At 36.9% G+C, this 16,632-nt stretch overlaps 1 pseudogene; it reads left to right on the plus strand.

Moving 5' to 3' along the window:
* LOC109837848 lies at positions 6,764–15,225 on the plus strand (annotated as a pseudogene).

Raw genomic sequence — 16,632 nt, forward strand, 5'->3', positions numbered from 1 at the left:
TGCACCAGAAATAAAGGTTTGACAAAGATTGATCTTTACATCCTTCAGCTTCATAACAAGCTTTTCAAACTCTTTGACTCGAGGTAAAACCTCAGTGTCATCTTTGAATTTGAAGTCCAGAAACTTTTTAATAAGGTGATACTTGGACAACTTCTCCTTATCCTTGCACTGATCCTCCAAGGCATTCCATATTTTCTTTGCAAAAGGCTTGTTGGTGTAAGCGTCTGTTAAATGATCGGCCGACAGTTAAAAAGATAACTCCTGCAGAAGTGATCATCTCCAGCCAAAGAGGCTTCAGACTCATAAACTTCTTTAGAGTCAGGTTTCTCCTCAGAAACCACATAGTAGATTTTTAGGAGTTGTATTCCAAAAATTACTTTTTGACGCCATGCGTTAAAGTTGGATCCGTCAAAGTACTCTAACTTAAGATAGTCCACTCCAAGTGTCCTCGCATGATCCATTGTAGATCTGAAATATTGCTTTAATATTGTTAGCGTCTGTGGCTAAATCTAGAATAAAACAGATAAATCTGTTAGATAGTTAAAGTGCTATATTTTTAAAACTTTTTAAGTTTAGCTGTTGTGCATTTATGAAACGTTGTGCTTAAAGCAATATTTGGCCTACTCCGATACAAGGATCCTAAGGCCAAACTGGTTTCAAGAATAGCAATACAGTATACTGGTGTGCGCTAACCAAGTACTATCAAGATTTCCTCAATCTATAAGACCTTTCGGTCAAAGCAAAGATCTCCTCGATCTGTTAAAACCTTTCGGTTCAATAACCTTTCGGTTCAGGCAAACATCTCCTCGATCTGTTAAAACATTTTGGTTCAATAACCTTTCGGTTCAGGCAGTGATCTCATCGATCTGTTAAAACCTTTCGGTTCAATAACCTTTCGGTTCAGGCAAATATCTTTCGATCTGTAAAAAGCTTTCAGTTTAGAGCAATGTTCATTCGGGCACAGACTAAAGCTTTCACGCTTTCAGACTCTGCAGCTGCAGCACAACAACACAAAACACTTGTGTGTTTTTCGTATTTTTTTTGTCTCTTGTATCCAAGAGCTCCCCAAGAGGCACTATATATAAGCCTCTAAGACCAGCTCAAAGGTCATAACATTTAATTTGACCGTTACAAACATAATGGAAATTATGACAATTATATTTATAATAGCAAATAACATAAATACTGTAACTGCTGCATGTAGTAACGTCTTAACGCGAGGATCGCGATCCTGCGCAACATGAGGGTCGCGTCCAACCTCAAGCGAACGCGAGGGTCGCACCCTTATTCGAACGCGAGGCTCGTTGGCGTCACTTAGCATCTCAGCCTGATTAGCCACGATCCCCAGTCCATTGGCCCATAGGCCCACGAACCACGATCCACTAGAACTTATAAGGGATTAATTAAATAAAAATAATTATCGGTTAGCCGTTGGCAAGCCTCGAACACAGGACCTTTGATATATTAAAATTTTAACTTTACGCTATGCTACTAATGATTTCTAAAAAATACCAGTAATTAAAAAATACATAGTTTGACAACTCATTTTTAGAAAACGGTTTTGACTAAAAATATCCAACAGGAGGTAAGCAATTCTGCTGTCTTTGATTCCACAAGTGTGACTTGCTGTTCTTTAGAAGCAGTCCGCTACACACGTCATCTAGAATGAGATTAGAACTCTTTGGCTTCCTGCAAACGTACACAAGAATTTAGAGAGAACCACAGTGATGGAGAAGTCCTACGTACCCTTTTATCTACTGTATACACGATGCGATTTGTCTATTGGAAAGTAGCCTGCATAAAAAAAGAATTGAGAAGAGAAGGTGCCAAGAATTCAAAGTAATAGTTGCTGCCATTTCTTGGTCCATACGAAGGATAGACAATTTAAAGATGTCAAGCAACCGACAGTCAAGAAAATGAAGATGTGCAATTTTTCTCAGGATCCTTTCTGTGCAATGGTAATGACTTTTGATCCATAATCAGTCTTTTTTTTCTTTCAGATGATACGTAACCATTGAACATTCTCTTAGTATTTTTTTTAACTTTTTTCTTTGGTGTTTTTATCCTTTTATTTTATCATATCTGATTTCTTTCATTTCCTGATTGAATAAAAAGAGGGTGAGACCTTTTGGACTTTTCCATTTTCTAAAAAAGATGTATTATCCATTTGCTGATATGGTGAGAAACTCTTGTCCATGTGCTGATACGTAAACCCCTCTAATATTTTGCACACTACGTGTCTTGAAGACCGCATCCGCCAAATACTTTCTCCAGCTTTAGACTATGCTCAATTCGAAAAAAAAATTCTAGGGTATCATATCAGCACAAAAGATCTAGAGCCCAATCAACACACCCCCCCGCCCCCACCCCCACCCCAAAAAAAAAGAAAAAAGAAAAAAAAAGGTTTGTGATTTTGCTAACATAATATTTTGATTGTGCTTATAATTCAATTGTTTGTATCCATATTGTATACCCATTGTACCGAGATGAAATTGGTAATATAAATTTAAAATATTTTGATTGTGCTTATAATTTAATTGTTTGGACCTTTTCATTTTCTAAAAGAAGATGTATTATCCATTTGTTGATGTGGTGAGAAACCGTTGTCCATGTGCTGATATCTAAACCCCTCTAAATTTGCACACTACGTGTCTTGGCTAGCGCCTCACCAAATACTTTCTCCAGCTTTAGACTACTCAATTAAAAAAAAATTCTAGATTAATGTCCTATCAGAAAAATATATAAAACTAAAAAAATTCTAGCTTGATGATTTTGCTAATATAGTATTTTTGTCGTGCTTATAATTTAATTATTTCTGTCAACATTATATACCTATTATATTAAGTTAAAATCGGTGTGAGATTATTGAGAGAGAAAGAGGGAGAATCTGGCAATAGGGTTTGGCATAACCCTAGCATGAAGCCGATAATTGTATATATAATGAAGTGATATTACAATTTTACATAAAGGCCCTCTATACAATAATATTTTACATGTTTGCTACAGTTACCCTATTAACCCCCTCCCCCTACCCCTGCAATCTAGACGGGGTGGAAAACATACAGACAAATTGGTCTTCAAAAAAAAAACGTTAAGCAGATAACCCCTTAGTAAAAATATCTGTAAGCTGAAGCTGTGTAGGAACATATCAAACAACTAAATCACCATGAGCAACTTTCTCCTAAGCAAAGTGATAGTCAACCTTGATATGTCTGCTACGATCATGCAGAACAGGATTTGTCGTGATGTAGATGGCACTAACATTGTCACAAAAGAGTCATGGGATGGCGAAGAACAATCCCAAGCTCGACCAAGAGGTTCCAAATCCATAGTGTCTCGGGCACTGTGTATGCAAGGGCACGATATTCAGCCTTCGTGGATGATTTTGATATGGTAGGTTGCTTTTCAGAGCGTAAAGAGATGAGATTTGGGCCAAAAAATCGTATAATTGAAGGTACAACATGAGCTATCTGGACAACCTGCCTAATCAGCATCAGATTAGGCAACCACAAGGGTCAGTCTGATGGCCTTGCGAAGGGTGAGACCATGATCAGTTGCGCCCTACAAGTACCTGTAGATTCTTTTGATAGCAAGTAGATGAGTAGTACGAGTAGCATGCATAAACTGAGAAACAATACGAACAACAAAGGCAATATCGGGCCTTGTAATTGTAAGATATTGTAAAGCACCAACCATGCACCTATATGCAGTTGGATCTGCTAATAACTCACCATTAGTAAGGGACAAATTAGATTTAGCAGCAATCAGCGTACGCAAAAGAGTAAGAGAATGAAGATGAAATTTACGTAAGAGATCCTGAACATATTTATGCTAAGATAAAAATAGAATATCAGGGTGATGAGTGACATGAATACCTAAAAAGCAGTTAATATCACCAAGATCCTTCATTGCAAATTGATGAAACAATAAGCAAATAAAGTAATGAATGAAAGTAGAGGAGTTGCCTGTAAGAACAATGTCATAAAAATATAAGAGAAGAAGAATAATATCAGAACACCGACAATGAAAAAATATGGAAGAATCAGTTTTGCTGCAGTGGAAACTAAGAGAGAGAAGAAAACTGCTAAAGCAATGAAACTAAGCACAAAGAGCCAGTTTCAGGCCATAAATAGCTTTATTAAGTTTGCAAACATGATGTGGAAATTGTGGATGAACAAAGCTGGGAGGCTATTTCATGTACACCTCCTTGGTAAGAAGACCGTGCAGAAAAACATTCTTAACTTTGAGTTGATGGATAACCAAACCAGAAATGGCCAAAGAGAGCACAAGATGAATAGTAGTAGGTTTGACAACATGACTGAAAGTTTCATGAAATCAATGATAGCTTGCTGATAAAAATCCTGAGCAATCAAACGAGCTTTGTACCACTCAATGGAACCATCTAAATTATATTTAATCTTGTAAACCTACTTACAACCAACCAAAATTTTCCATTCATCAAACGGAACCAATTGCCATGTATTATTATTTACGAATGCATTAAATTCGTCTGCCATTGTATTTTGCCAATTTTAGTCTTTTGAAGCTTGTGTGAAATTAGTCGGTTCAGAGGCAACGAGGGAAGTACGGAGAGACGAGATGACGCGATTTCACAATACCCGACTTGAATTATATTTAATCTTGTAAACCCACTTACAACTAACCAAAATTTTTCATTCATCAAACGAAATCAATTTCCATGTGTTATTATTGACGAATGCATTAAATTCATCTGCCATTGTATTTTGCCAATTTAAGTCTTTTGAAGCTTGTGTGAAATTAGTCGGTTCAGAGGCAACGAGGGAAGTATGGAGAGATAAGAGATGACGCGATTGCACAATACCCGACTTAGTTCGAGTTTGCATAGGATGTGAATTTTGAGGGAGAGTGGTAAAAGATGAAGTAGGAAGTGTGTTGGGAAGAAATGGCGCTGACGGAGCAACCACATGTAATGCCCTAGGCGTGGTCTCTAGTGCACTTACCGCTGCTTGGGCGGACAATGGCTGAGGAGAAATGGCCTCATCGGTCAGCGAGCTTGTTGTTCAAGAGATTGGCAGTAATACCACCATGGTGGATAGCGACTGATCCCCAGCGCTCACGGCAGTAGCTGAAGGCGGGCTGAAGGACCTTACATCGGCACACTAGGTGCAACAATGATAAAGATAAACAGGGAGCTCACAGGCAGCTGGTGTGGCAGAAGAGAGTCCGCCAAGGGAGAGGGTGTAGTCGCCATAGGAGTGACATGCGGTGTCAAGAAGGGCGTAGAGAAAGAGGACTCGAGAGGAGAACATGATGAAGTCAAGGACGAGCTGATGAAAAACATGAGAGGAGACGAGTCATGTGACGTGTGAATGACAATAGAGGAATAAGGAAAATTTGTCTCATGAAAGCGAACATCATGACTAACATACACACGACCGGAAACCGGATCAAAGCAACGATATCCTTTATAATGAGGAGCATGTAAACCACGAGATAAATTTAGTCCATGTAGTCCCGAAGCTATCTGATCGATGCCAATTGGTTGCGTGGTCGTCAGGAATAAGGCACGAGTTATCGCAGGTTGACGTTAGGTCCAAATTGATGTTCCCATCGTCGGGAAGGGTTGTTGTTGTTGCAAAAGAGAGAATAGGGGGTGTGATTCGCCAATGGACAGAGTAGGAGGAGGAGACAGTGGATTGGTAATCTCGGAAAAAGGAGATGAGATCAGCGGCAGTGTTGTAGAACCTAAAGAAAGAAGCATGGTCGGGTATCCCTTTTGAAACCGACGAAACAGGGTCAGAATGGTCGAGATCAGATGTGTTATCGAAGTCGAGGTTGAGGAGGAAGATGAAGCCGAGATTAGATGAGGCATCGAAACAATGTCGGGGTCTCTGAGAAACTCGAAGAACAGGATGCCATGATTCTAGGGTTTCAAACCCTATGCTCTAATACCATGTGAGATTATTGAGAGAGAAAGAGAGAGAATCTGGCAATAGGGTTGATCGTGTATATATATATATATGAAGTGATATTACAGTTTTACATAAAGACCCTCTATACAAAGATATTTTACATGTTCAGTGCAGTTGCGCTATTAATTGGTAATATAAACATTAAAATATTTGTATTCATACTGTACGATTTTTGTTTTCTCTATTGTATTTTGTTCTCATCTCAGATCCTCCACCGATGTACAACACAATAGCATCAAATTCGTCAGAGACAGCGATTCATCTCCTTTGACTGCCTATTTCTTATTTCACGACCGAACGAAACGAAAGCACCCCACTCGGGATCTACTTATAACCTACTTCCTCCCTCCTAATCCCAATTTCTCTAACCCCGAACCCGAAGACAAAACGAAAAGCAGCGACATGAGGTTCTTGCTCCTCCTCCTTTTTCTCGTTCCCAAATCCCGCTCTCAATCTCAAAAGCCCTCCACCACATATCCAACGGCTACCGTTGCTCTCCTACCTCCATTTACCCCTGCCAACCTACGCTTCTACCGCCGGGTCCGATCCGCCCCATACCTCCCCCTCGACCTCCCTCCATCGCGACCTCTACGCCTCAGCCGCTCCGCATAGCGCGAGCCAGCAACCTCACCCCAACTCCTCCCTCTGCCCCAACCAGCCTCTCCTCATCCGCTAACTGCGCCTTCATCCTCACTATCCTACCTCGCGCCCCACCAAATCAACTACGCGACACTTTTACACGTTTCTGCCACTAATTCGACAACTAAGTCTATCCGCCGTCGAGGCGTCAACCCTATCTGACACGACGAATCTCTCCGTCGCGCTACGTCGTCTTCAATTTTCTGTCAGTGCCCAAATCGGAGTTCGTCGAAAAACATATTGATCACGTACACGTTTCAGCCCAACGATACGTTTTCGGCCCTCGCGGCCCAATTCGGAACTGACGTTCAGTCTCTGGTCTCGATCAACGGCGCTGAGAGGCACGTGACGCCGTACCTCACGATTCTGATTCCAGTTTCCAAAGTCCCTCCCCCTGTAATACTCGACCACGTGAAACCGCCGCCGTCGCCTCCGCGCGCGACTGTTACAGTTGGGAAGAACGACAATGGAGGAGTTGTGACGGGCTTAGCTATTGGACTGGGCTTGATGGGTCTCTTGTGGGCTACTCTGTTGATGGGTTTGGTTTGGGGTTGGAGAAAGGGGTATCTTGGGAAGAGGAAAGGAAACTTGGAGGAGGAAGGTAGAGGGAAGTATAACGAGAGGAGGAGATTCGGGAGGAGCTTATCGGATGAGAAGCTGATGACCGACATATCGGAGTGGTTGGATAAGTATAAGGTGTATCGTATGGAGGAGTTGGTGGAGGCGACGGCCGGGTTCGATCGGAGCAGAGTGATTCAGGGATCGGTTTACAGAGGAGTGATGGATGGGGAGGTTTACGCCATTAAGAAGATGAAGTGGAATGCTTGTGATGAGCTCAAAATCTTGCAGAAGGTAATCACGTTAATTAATTTTGTTTATTTCTTTCTTCGTTTTTCCGATGAAAGTTTTTTTTTTTATGAATTGAATTATCTTTTAAGCTTAAGTCATATTCCTAACTAGTTTGGTAGGTACTTTTCCTGAGATTTTTTATTCAAGAGAATGCGACGCTTAAAAAGGCTCTGTTTTGATATGGGCATAGTATATGACTGAAAGTTACGATTACGTTAGGAGATTGTTGAGTTTATAATAAGATTATTATTTGTATAGGATGGGGGTGGCAAACTATCGAATCGAATAGAATACTAATACATTTTTATTTATACTTCTTTAAAATTTATCGAATTCAAACAGGAATTCGAATACCTACATCTGGAGTTTTTCCGAATTCTAACTCAAATACATAGGATTTATCAAGTATTTATGAATATCATTGTGTACTTATTCAAATAGTATTTAAATTTATAAACAAAATTATTCCTTTTCAATTATGATGTATGTATATTTAATTTGAATATTTTATTATAAAAATTGAAGTAATATTATTTAAGCCTTTCAAAATTAGTATAAAGGACTTAAGTAGAAAATGTAAGTGGGCTGAAAATGTAACGTCATATTTGTAATAATACAAATTACAACCGATCAGATTTTGAATGAATATTTGATAAGCAGACGAATCGAACATGCATTTGGTTAAATTCTATTGGTTAATGAACTCAAACACTATATATTATTTGTTTAGCGTTAAATGAACTACCGAATCGAAAATGACCAAAGAGCTACTCGAACAATTAACAAACTATTTGTTAGTTTTCTGGTTCATTTCCACCCCTAGTCAATAAGTAAGAAAGTTTAGCTTGACAAACTCACATGATGACAACTTTTTCTATTCAAGATTGTCCGCTAATATTCCAAAAAATGAATATTGTATAATATGGAGAATTCAAATTCTCTCCTATATATTGTAACTAGTTTGCGGTCTGTGCAAAGTACTTTTTTTTTTGCTACAGTAATCCCACTTTTTAATACAATGTGATTTGAATTTTTTGAAGTGCTACAGTATCCCGCTCTGCTACAGTACATTTTAAGTGCTACAGTATACCAGTATGCTGCAGTAGTGTTTTTTATTAATTACTAGCTACAGTAATAATGCTACTGTAGCATTTACTGTAGCATGAACAGTGACTCTCTGATCCTCCTATTTGTATAAAGGAATAGATTGGAGAGAATAATTAGGAAAATATAGCTTGAAAAAGTCACAAGATGACAATTTTTTCTATATGAGATTGTATGCTAATATTCCAAACGATGACTTTCATATATGTGGAATTTAGATTCTCTCCTATTATGTGGTAATTGGAGAGAATAAAATTACCCTCATTTTTATTATCTATTTCAATTTTAAGGAATTAGTTCAAACAAATCACAAATACTGGTCGTAAATGGTTTGAAGTACACAGTAATGATTTTCAAGATCATAGTTTTTCAAGATAATAGTGAAAATCTTACGTGGCATGATCATATTCATTAAAATCGAAGTAGACGATGAAGATTGAGATAATTGAATTTTCTTCAATTACCACTTATTAGAAAGGATCTTGATTCTAGACACATGGTTGAGAATCTATTTATTGGAGAGTATATATAAATATTTTTGGAGGTTATTCATATTTTACGATTCCAGAAAATTAGGCTCCAGACTATCATAAAGATTCAAACCCAGGCCATTAGAAGGACTCATAAGGAATACAAGGTACATTAATAAGGTCATTAACAATTGCTTTGACGCAACTCAAATTGTTATGTGCTTCATGGGCTTTTCATTTTTGCCAATACTTTTGCCTTTAATTGTGCCTTTAAGCACGTGCCAACTTTTAATTCAACAAACACTTAGATTCTTGCAGCCCACCAAAATGTTTTAGTGGTTAAATATGTGATATTATTAGAGCGCAAATAAATCATGCTTCGGCGTATAGCAATTTGGTGGATGATCTTATCCCTATTCATGACGACTCGAACACTTTAGAACAAGACCATGACTATGTTTAGTTGACTCGGTCCAAATTAGAATAAATGACTCTTGTATTGGGGTCCAAATTGGCATAAATTTTAAGACTGTTCAACCCTATACCGTCATCAAACCACTTTCCTCTGTCAGTTCACAGTTCACATTAACGAAGTACTAGTCATCCAGCATGACTTATAGCAGCCGGTTCCTTAATTTTGACAGTAGAGTGTATTAATTTATACTTTAAACTTTCGGTAACATGGAGAAACTAGGTTAAGAACATTTTTAGTTTATCAAAGTTCCCAAATTGTATGTAGATTGAGGCTTATATTTTTGTATTCTAACATATTGTTAAGATTGCGTGTGTTTTCTTATGGACAAATCATTTATATTTTCACATAATAGTGTCTTTTAATACTTTTATGTTTACGTTTAATAGAAATTTGAATTTGGATTGCTTTATTATACACTATATCAAACTTCTACAGTTCTTCATTCTAGTGAAGATTGAGTAATACAATTTTGTACTCGGCAACACTTAAAAGTCCTTGTTATGTTGTGCCTGATTTTAAGAATAAGTGAACGGCGTCAAGGGTATCTTTTAAAAGATAATATAAGTTGAAATAGCTATTGGTTTCTCATAAATTAAGTATAAGGGATGAGATAATGACACTGACGGATCTAGTTTAACCTGAATCTTATCACCTAATGTAAAATTTAGTTGTAGTGTTTCATAAAATTGGATGTGTCACTTAAATGCCCTATTCTTTCACCACCTTTACACTAAAATACCCCAATACCATGTTTGGTTTAGGGACTTTTTTAATCTCGTAATTAATTTAACTCACTATAGTCCTGGGCTATAATAGTCCATCAGACTATAGTGAGTTAATTTTTTAATAATATATTTCGTTCAATTTATTATTAGCACCTCTAATACCTATGTCATGTTTGGAAACTTATCATTATAAGAGGGTATAATATTAGAGCATAACAGTAAATGTCCACAATGCCTCTACATACTAGTGAAGTATTTCTGGAGTTTGTTTATAATTTTTAGGTTTTTAGGAGATTGTTTGTAAGTTTCATATTTCTAAAGAGGATGTTTTTTGGAATTTTCCAAATGTTAAAGGGGTTGTTTGTAATTTTCAGAGTTCTTACGACCTGTTTGTAATTTTTAAAATTTAGACAGGTGTTTAAAAATATTCAACATTTTTAAAAGGTTATTTGTAATTTTTAATTTTTTCAGAGGGTTATTTGTTATTTTTTTAAATTTTCAGCTATATAGTTTGAAATTTGCAGAGTTTCTTAGGGTTGTTGCAATTCGTATTTTTCAGGGGGTTATTGTATTTTTTATTTTTAATTCTTTGTTTTTAGTTTTCAAAATTTTTAAGGGGTTGCTTTTAATTTTCAGATTCTTTTGGGGCTCTTTACAAATTTTATTTAACAAATATCGGGGGATTAACAAATATCTAGATTTAGGGGGTTAACATGCAAATGAGGATGTTTAATAGGTATATGCAATTGAAGTAAGGATACGCAAACATGATGATTAATATGCAATCAAAGTGGACGACGGAAATGATTGAAAATGAAAAATCTTGATAACTTTTAGAAAGTTAAGGAGTAATGATGTCATTTTAGATCTAATCTCAATTGAAAAAGAGTACCAGAACTATAATAACACCTTCTCTTCCCCTATTATTTAGTCTTAAATCTCTAGACTATTTTATTTTAATGAACTAAATGGTTCCACCTAATATCCTTTGAAAATTTAATCCAAACATGTTACTATTTTATTTTAAAGAATAAAGGGTTATTAACTCAAAATAATATTTAATTCAATCGTGGTCTAAGTTGTAAAAGGTAGCACACAAATAAAGTTGTCCACCGTTAGAATATGGTAAGCACCGTTAGAAAAATACCACTCTATAAAACATTAATAAAAATGATGGATGACAAGTATAGCGGTAAATATGATAATAAATGGGATCAATACAATTATAAAAATGTCATAGCTAATCACATGAGAATATTTCTAGGAATATACTCACATGCAACTAACAGAAGGCACTAACATGCCATTTTTTTTACAATTTAGAGTATTAACTAATTTACAACTAAAGGTATTAAAATGCTACTTTTTACAATTAAGAATATTTAAATGTAAATATGGTAAAACAATAGGGTATTTAAGTACCATTTAACTCATAAAATTTTGCAAAACTAACAGCCTATAGACACTTTTAACTGCAATATGAGATTGGACTATATAATTAACCAGTGCCCCTGGCACGCTAGTTTACCATAATATTTCTACCTTGAGAGGTGTGAATCTCAACAAAAGCTATTATTGTTGTCTAAGGGGCTGTTTGGTTGCACACTTTTTGAGAAAATTTTCTCAAAACATCTGACAATGGCAAATTTGTAATTAAAAGTTTTCCAGAGATTTCTGTAAATTGTGTTTGGTTCAACAAAAAATTTACAGAAATATTTTCTATAAAATATTAAAACCTACCAAATTTTACAAAAAACAATTTCCTCTCAAAATGAGAGGAAATCACTAGAAATCTAACACATACCATATTTAATTAAAAACCTACCAAATCTTGTTATTTTTTATAAAGTTATGAGTCATTTTCTTGTTTTGAACCAAACAAGCAAAGTACAAAAAACAAAAAAATTGGTACTTTTTGATTTCTCAAAACTTTTCCTATAATTTTTTAAGAAATACAAGGAAATCATATTTTAGGTGGAAAATATTTCCTATAATTTCTAGAAACTAAACCAAACACCCCCTTAGGTATGTAAGATTTTGGAAATTGGGATACATAAAGAAATTGGTGGTTTACCTAAAGTTGACATAGGCAGTTAGATAGAACCCAAAGTCACTACTTGGCAAGTAATTAAAAATTAGGGATAACTATTCTACTTTAAAATTAGTTGGAAATGCTAATTGATTCTAACGTTTCGTTTGGTACGTGGGAATGAAATCAAGTGAGAATGGAATAGAAGAATGAATGGAATGGAATGTATGTGAGAATGGAATGGTCATTCCCATTCTCTTGTTTGGGTGCGTTTGTAGAATGAAGCTAGAATGAAAATCTAATTCACATTCCCATGTTTGGTATCACTAGTTCACAAGTGAGAATGGAATCTCATTTTCTAATAATGCCCTTATAACAATATAGATTTTTAATAAGATAAAAATAAACATTAATGATAATAACTAAAAAAATGTATTTATGCATATGTTATATTAATCTAGGTATGTGTTATACTAATGCTCATGTTATCAATTAGGTGTATGTTTCGTTTATATTTTTTTAACAATTCTCACTATTTCTGCATATGTTATATTAATCTAGGTATGTGTTATAATAATGCCCTTATACCTCTATATATAGTCTAGACATGATATGGTTTTGATAATTTTAATATTTTGGCCAATTTCTCAGCGAGAATTTCCTCTTTTCATTAATATTGGATCAAATATTTTTCAATCAAAAGTTAGATTTATTGTTGTGCATGAACCACAATCAAACATGTACGTAATGGGTACATATAGTTCTCTATGGTGGGAAATCAATAGCAAAAGTTCAAAAAGAATATAATATGCTGATGAAAATAACAGACTTTAAACATTGGTGAATAAACAAAAAAATTTGATTGACCAAAAAAAATATTGACATGAAAGAATTTCAATCTGCAAATAATATATAGTTTCAGTTGTATCTGTTTTTATATTAAATTGTGTTGCTCCTATGTTGAGAAATTGTGATATAATAGGCTAATGAAATATGTACCGCTAGTTTTAATATGCTACTAAAATATGTACCACTAGTTTTAATCCCTATCCCGTAAAAAATTCCTATTGTTCGAATATAATTAGTAGCTGAGAGAAAATGAGAATACGTAATCAAAAGCCATGATTTTTAAATTGATTCTTATTATTAATAGGGGTATAATTAGAAAAAAAACCTAACTAATTTGATTGTCCCCTTGAATGAGAATGGTCATTCCCTATCTTTTTACTTGGAATGCCCATTCCCACAAAAAGTGGGAATGATCATTCCATGGGAATGGTCATTCCATGGGAATGGTCATTCCAACATCTAAAAACAAGTTTTGTTTGGTATGAGGGAATGAGAAGTGAGAATGACATTCCATTCCACCCCATTCCCGCGTACCAAACGAGGCCTAAGGATATTTTAGGAAAGGATAAGTATTTTGACCTTTGATTCAAGGATAATTTCAGAAAGGATAAGTATTTTGACCCATTAAAACTTCGTCAGTATTGAATTTGAAATTTTAATTGATTCTAATTGACATCAAGATTTGTTATAGCAACAACTATATTTAAGGTCTTTCAATTTTCTTGAGATTTTCAAAATTTTAAAATATATATTACCTCCAAATCCTAAAAAACTAAAATGCCTACCAAATGAGATGGTCTTTTACTCCGGTGTTCCAATTCATGTCCAATTGGTAAGTGGATTTCTAAAGGTCAACTTCACATAATCTCCTTGAACTTTAAAAGATTTCTCACATAACCTTCTTGAATTTTCTTTATCTTACATAACCCCCTGCTCTTTGCGATGTCTCACAAAATCTCTCTGAACTTTCATCTTTTCTAGCTGACTTGTACGTAATTCGTTAATAACAAAAAATTCAAGCAAAAATAAATTTTATCCTGTGACACAATTAGAGGCTATGCATCTCCGCAAGTACTTTAGTGCTAGTGCTCGGGAAATTTTAATCAACAATTTGAAACCAATTTTAAAGACAACGCATAGTTTGTACTTTTATTTCCAAAGATTATTAACAACTTATTATAGGCTAATATTTTTTCATAAATTCCTATTCTCCCGCTAATTTTCATTTTGTCCCCAATATAAGGTAAACCACACCAACCTCGTGAAGCTAGAGGGCTTCTGCATCGAGCCCGACGCGGGCATTTGCTACTTGATCTATGAATACGTCGAGAACGGCTCCCTCTCCTCGTTCCTCGTGGATCCACGACCCCGCACGCGCCCTCTCCCTCGACTGGCGCACACGCCTCCGCATCGCCCTCGACCTCGCCCACGGCCTCCAGTACATCCACGAACACACCTGGCCTCGTGTCGTCCACAAAGACATCAAGAGCAGCAACGTCCTCCTCGACTCCAAGATGCGAGCCAAGATCGCCAACTTCGGCCTCGCCAAGACCGGCTGCAACGCCGTCACGACCCACATCGTTGGCACCCAGGGCTACATCGCGCCAGAGTACTTAGCCGACGGCCTGGTCACAACCAAGATGGATGTCTTCGCGTATGGGGTTGTGCTGCTTGAGCTCGTGTCGGGGAGAGAGGCGATAAGTGAAGAAGGGGAGTTGCTGTGGATGGAGGTTGAAGGGATATTCGAGAAGAAGGATAAGCGAGCAGAGGGGAGGACTTTGGCATGGATGGACGCAGCAATCATTAAAGAGAGGTCGGGGAGTATGGAGAGCGTGATGAATGTGATGAACATAGCGAGGGCGTGCTTTCAGAGGGATCCAGCGAAGAGGCCGAGCATGGTCGATGTGGCCTATGCGCTGTCGAAGTCCGATGATACGTTCTCGGATTTTTCGGAGGAGGGACTTATGGTTGGGGGTGGAGATGTTATTGGGAGGTAAAATTCGAGGGCTTTGTAATGTAGTTGGAATTTGGTTATTTTGTTTTGAGGCTTTGCCTATGTTAATTAATTATTGTATCATAGGTTTGTAATATTATAAGGTAATGGTTATAATAGTTACGGAAAATTTTTGGAGCAGCCGTATGATGGTATCACAAGTAGGATAAAGATATCTATAAATGAAATTGAAACACAGCCAGGATTAATTGAAGATCTGAAGAGGAGCTTCTAATAGAATCTGTACTAATTAAGGTTTTGTTGACCTTGATGAGTGTTGCGCGCCCATGTTATCATTCGACATAAATAGCCTTCAAATAATTGAAAGCTACACGTCTCTGCTCAACTACCTGCACCGTGTCTTCGACTCTTCTACAATATTACTCGATCTCTTGAGTTCGGATGAAGTCTCAAGCAACACAATTAAATATACATAGCAATTTGCACTATACTTTAAACAAGTTCAACAAAAAAAAAATGGGGAAAAAGCTAACAATAATATATGTGGCTGCTGAGCAGCACGAGCAATTTGTAGATGATGAGTTTATGTTTTGGCTTTGGTTTGGTTTGGTGCTGTGAACGTGGGGACCATGCTCTTGACCATGCTGTGAACATGGGGGGACTAGGCTGCTCTAGCCCATGCTGTGAGGGTACAAGCATGGGAGGGGGCACGGGATTCTCTTTCCCCAATGTCCAGCCCATGCTCCCTTGGTTCAGCCCACACCCTCTTCATTCCCTATAAATAGGAGAGGAGTTTAAGAGAGTTGAGAGTGGGGAAAATCTAGAGTGGAGGAAAAGAGAAGAGTGAGGAAAAGAGAGCTTGTATAAGTTTCTCCAGTGGACGTAGGGAAGTTTGCCGAACCACATAAATCTGTTGTCTCGTTTTTTACTGTGAGTTGGTATTGCCTGTAGGTTCCCTCGACAAGTCAGTCCTAGAACTGATGAGAGGTTGAGCTGGAACAAGGGTTGACTATTGCTTGTTAGTTCCCTCGATATTCAGTCCTAGAACTGCTGAGAGGAAGAGTGTATACCTCACTTTGTTGAGTATTTTACTTTCTATTCTGGTTTCCTTTGAGAAACAAGAATATAGAGGTTGACTTGTGCTTTTGTGAAAACAAAATCCACGGTTCTCTCTCAGGCGATATCGTTTTCGCGGCGTGAGAGAGTGACTCTACGTCCAACAATTGGTATCAGAGCCTTTATTCAGATTGGCGGTGGTTGAGCTACTGATCTGAGGTGGTGGTTGATTATTGTGTTGTGAACACAAGGTATTTGTTAAAATTCCTGAGAGAAGCGGTTTTATTAATACAAGCGGAGAATGACGTCTACAAGTAAAATAGTTAAAGTGGGAAAGTATGAGATCGAGAAATTCAATGGGAAGAATGATTTTTCTTATTGGAGGATGCAGATGAAAAATTCATTAATTTCACAGAAATTGCACAAAGCTTTAGCGGGAAAAGAGAAGAAGCACAAGGATATGTCTGATGAGGATTGGGAGGAGCTGGATCTGAAAGCACGGACGTCGATTATCCTTTGCCTTGAAAG

The sequence above is a fragment of the Asparagus officinalis genome, chromosome 4, assembly GCF_001876935.1.
Source record: "Asparagus officinalis chromosome 4, Aspof.V1, whole genome shotgun sequence".
NCBI lineage: Eukaryota > Viridiplantae > Streptophyta > Magnoliopsida > Asparagales > Asparagaceae > Asparagus > Asparagus officinalis.